Source organism: Etheostoma cragini, chromosome 14, assembly GCF_013103735.1.
Source record: "Etheostoma cragini isolate CJK2018 chromosome 14, CSU_Ecrag_1.0, whole genome shotgun sequence".
NCBI classification, from domain to species: Eukaryota; Metazoa; Chordata; class Actinopteri; order Perciformes; family Percidae; genus Etheostoma; species Etheostoma cragini.
Window position 1 is genome coordinate 6,340,299 of NC_048420.1, and position 5,187 is coordinate 6,345,485.

Here is a 5,187-nt window from a genome sequence, read left to right on the forward strand (position 1 = left end):
CTACAGCACTGGCGTAGTCCTTATATGCCTCTGCTACTTGGAGGACTGAGAGGTCAGGCAGCTCACTGGTGACACCCTCATTCATTCTAAATACTGTTGATATTAACAGCGGTAAAATAAACAAAACAAATGTCAGTAACAGTGTGTACAGATGGATTATCTAACGTATGTGTCAATCTCTAGACTGAATTCATTATATGCACAGCTTCTACACTGTAAACTTAACCAATATCCTAGCTGGATGATAATTTGTCATTGTAGACCATATAGCTACGTTACTGACCTTCTCTGCAGGTTCCACAATGTTTCATTGTCCTACAGAAAGAAGACGATAATTAATACAGCTCCATTGAGTAAGGCCTCACTAAGCCAACATGATTTCCATGGAAAATTAGCTCAGTAACGTAGCTAGCTAGCTAGCTAGCAATAGGAAGCCAAAGTTACTTGGCTTGGCTAGTATTTGTTTTAGCAGTTAGCTAACGTTAGCTTAATGCTAACGTCACAGGCAGCTTTACTAACTAGCTAGTAACTTAACACAACAAAACAACATATAGTAACCAAGCTTGCAAAGTAGACCACAGACAATTTATATGATCAACACTTACACTTTATAAATCTTGTAGGAATCTGCTGTTTCTCCAAAAAAAGAGTTTTAGTTAAAATCAAGACAGCCATATATAGGTATTTTAACACTCCTTGCTGTGATAATCCTTCCCCCCCTCCCAGAATGTGCTGATGAAGCCTGATAGCCGTGGGTGGAAAATACTGAGAAAGAATTATGGAAGATTGATAACCTTTCAGAAAGTCCCATGTACATACAGAGCAGGCACTTACCAGATAATATTCCCTGTTGATTTTGCCCTCTCCTGTTGCTCAAGATCTGTCATTAGCTCTGTTGTAAGTTTCTTGCTTATTTTATCCAGTGTGAATGTGTGTCCTCTTTCTGTGAAGGCATGTTCCAGTTTCTTTTTATTTTTTAAAATAAAAGGCTGTTTTGTTGCTATTGTAGATGTGGGTGTATTGTCTGGTCAGCTCCAGTAGCAGCAATGTAGTTCTGTGTGTGAATTCTGTATAAACATTGCAGTGTTAACATTATATTCTAATTATGTTCTAATCCTTAGATTACAAACAAATTCACTGTAACTGGCTGGAATTCTGGCTGTGCAGATGAAAAGGGATGGAAGCTGCCTTGAGAGGATGACTGCTGTGGTGGGTTGGTATCAGGAGTAGGGCTCGGTGTGATGGTTGCTGGCTGTGTATGGACTGAAGTGTGGGTGGGGGGGGGAACTGTAGGCTGGGGAGTAGGAGTAGAAGTAGGGTGCAGGGTGAATAGAGATTGAAGAGTGGGGAAGACAGGAGGTTGGGTCACAAACCTTGCTATTTGTGGGTTTACTGCAGAGAAAGAGAGCCAGAACATTGAAAAGAATGATCAACATGTGGTTTCATATTCATGCTTGGCATAGTAAAAAGAGAATGTACCTTGATTGTTTTCTGTAGCTCTAATATGTCACAGGCATATCTGCTGTCTGCAAACATACAGATCAATCATTCACCCACAATTTAAATGTTTCGCTTATTTCAATAATTGCCACCCACATGTGTGGTATTAAGGTAACTGACTTTTCTTTTTTTTTAATCACCAGTTGTCTTTCAGCTATTTCTATCCCTCACGGTGACGCAGATTTTGTCCTCCATTGTTTGTGTTCAGGTTCTGCAGGTGCCTTTTAAACCTACCTTATGGTCTGACAAGACATCTCCACACACTTGCTCTATTGTGCGGGAACCCCATTATAATTGCCAACACGTGCCTATCTGCGTAGTAATTTCATAATGTTTTGACAGTTTTACTGATAATGTTGTTACAACAATTGTCAAATAAACCAATACATTTATTGAAACTGAACTTTGACTCTGTGTGAGTAACTTGTTTTTTGCAGTTGTTATGTGATACGTAAACACAAAATAATGGTTACACAAACTTCACAGTATTAATTAACTTAATACACATAAGATGTTGTTTGTGTTTGTATGCTATTCTTACAAACCTAACAGAAAAACAAACTTTGTACAAGTTATTTGATTATTCTGGTTAGTTTTATTGCAATCAAATTACTTTTAACAGTGGTCAAGATAATCCGATGTTCTAACCTGTGGGATTCTTGAGCTAAAAATATTACATTATAATTGACTATACATATATGTCTCAAACAAGGGGGTAAGCCTCTCCTCTCTAAGCGTAGCTCCTATGGCGCCATTTTAATGCTATGAAGCATCCACCTGCAATTAGCATCCCATTGACTGCCGTTCATTTTGAAGTCACTTTGACAGTAAATAGCTTTACATCTGAAGCGTTTCTAGACTCTATTTGTGCATTGTTTATTTCTAAACAAACACAACAGTGCATAAAAGGCTCCATTTCCTTGTAACCCATGTTATGGCTCCGTAGCAGACGTTTTTGTTAAACTAGGCTAACGATTGTGTCATAACCACGCGACTTGAAAATATATAACAGCTGTTACGTCAGTTCTATGTTAGTTCTGCTCATTTAAAATACAATCACTCAATACTTGTGTTTATTATTACTATAGAGTCTTTATTTAGCTGTAGCCTTATATACAGCTATATTTATATATATATACTATATTTATATATATTTATTTTTATATTTGAGGCTTTTTTACATGCTGTCTCAGCTAACGGTTAGCCTGAACTAACGTTAGCACTCCAGGGGAGGCTAACGGCAGACTGCTAATGTGGAACAGATTGTGCAGTGTTGTAAATTCTCTTACATCATGATTATCATCTGCACATGCTCAGAACGGATCGTGTACCGAAAGAGTCTATTGTAAGAAGGGATTAGAGACGACTGTAAACCAAAGGACATAATTCCAAACAAATAAAAATACCAATAGTTTACAACTACACAAATATTTGGTATGCAATTTTAAGTTTTACCTTTGAGGTGACCATTCTTTTGCTCGAGTTAGTGTTTTTTGTTTGATACCGGAGAAGTTTTGCTTGGAATTAATGACACAAGAATAATTCCTTACTGTGGCAGATGTAGGTTAAATCCTTGTTGCTGATTGTCTGTTCCCTGCTGTGGGCATACATGCGATTAATGTGATCACTGGAAGTGGAAGTTGCTCTTACATATTTTTTAAAAATACTTTGCAGTTAGTATGAGTAACTCCCTGGGTAAATTTGTTTACTTTACTTTTGAAAAATAAATTTACTCTAAAATTTTTCGAAGTTTGGTATATATGGGCCCAGGCCGGTTGAGTCCTTTAACCATTTCTTTTTGGGCCTTCCCCAAACTGTTACCACTGATTTGGAAGCACTGTATTGTCTCAAATGTCAGTGTCTGCTATAACATCTGTAAAGTGTCTTGAGATAACTCATTATGATTTAATGCTATAAATAAAAATTGAATTAACATAAAGAAATGCTTTAATTGGAACTAAAGGGTTGAGCACAAATCATGAAATTCGATTCAACATGTTTGGTGTTGAACTGACTACACAGTATGGCCAATGTGGACACGCATACACACACTTTCAATCTGAGGCTGTTTAGATTAGATTAGAAAGACTTTATTGATCCCAAATTGAGAAATTGTAGTACTATAGCAGCAAAATAACAGACACACAGCACACATCCAGAATATACAAGAAATAATAAATAGAAGTATGTGACAAGAATTATGAGTGCGTTATGATATGAGGCCAAGGCAAACACATTGAAAACATGAAATATTGCAGCAAGAATTAAGTGGGAAATTTATTTCAGTGTATAAAAATGTCAATGAATAACATTCCGAAAATAGATTACTTGCAGCACGCAGGGATCCCCTATATAAATAAAAGTGTGTGATATATACGCATTAACAGAGAATACAACTGTCTGCGGCGTCTGGTTGTGTAGATGTGTGTGTGTGCGTCTGTGTGTAGCCACTATTCACCTCATCAGTGCAGTCAGTTTGCACATGCATATAATATATGACAAGTCCATCTCACTGCCGTCCCAATGCATTTCTCACCCCTGCTTTAGAGAATTTCCCAGCAATAGTTCATTTTATTCCATAGTCCCACACATTGTCATTTCTCCCCTCCCCCTCCCTTTAGTGGCTTTTTTCAGGATTTCCAGATGAAGGAGTGATTGGTCATTTCCCCATAAGAGAGAGAGAGAGAGAGAGAAAGGGCCCCTGAACGCAACCCCATTCAACAGCTATCAACCGGGCCAGAGAAAAACTGGAGTGGATGGGAAAAGCTGCGAGAAGTAGACTCTGCATGAGTGAGAGGCAAACCCTTGGCATTCAGTGGTTAAAAAAGGCTTTTCATGCCACACTCTCAGACAAGCCAATTGGGCTGTAATGCGTAGCACGTCCCCCCCACTCCCCCTGCAGGCAATTCAATTACCTCCCATGCAAATTGGCCTGGGCTTTCATTTCTAGGAGGCAACCCTGGTAACTCATAAGGCATCTCATTGGTAATCTCAGCAATTAGGGAGCTAATGCATCTGTTTGTCATGGTTTGGAGCGAGTGAAAGACACCAGTGCAAATGAAAGTGTCCAATTCAAAGAACGGGGAAAGAGGTCCAACACGAATGCAAACTCACTTATATAAATTCCATAAAGCCTGATGAGATGTGTTCAGAAATGTTTCCTTCTGAAGTTCAAATCTTCAAAGCAGAGAGGGTACCTTGGCCGCTGCTGCAGTTGCTGCTGACATCAAAATTCAAATTACAGACTAAATTGATACATTTTCATGCAATAACACTGAAAGGCCCGATTATACAACAGTCTTAATATGTTTGCTATATTCTCATGAATCCATTGTTGTGTTGGTGTTCACGTTTGAGCCCAGATTTCATTGTTTATTTAACCCCTTATGAATTAAACATGCCATAGTCATTTTTACCGCATGCTGTTGCATTATATCAATCATTCACAAAGTCTGGGCCTGTAATTTGATTCTCAGTGTAATATTCATGGCAACAAAAGCAGGTGTGGAAAAGTGAAACTGTGGGGATGTGCATTTTTGTGCCCTCTCTCTATATGATTTGAAGCATATTCATCAACAGTCTTGTGCATGCCATGTGGTGGGGTGGGGTGGGGGGGCATTGTTTGCGGTTCACATTCAATTATTGTATCCAACAGTGATACCTCCCCAACCCGATCCGGTTGGGGAG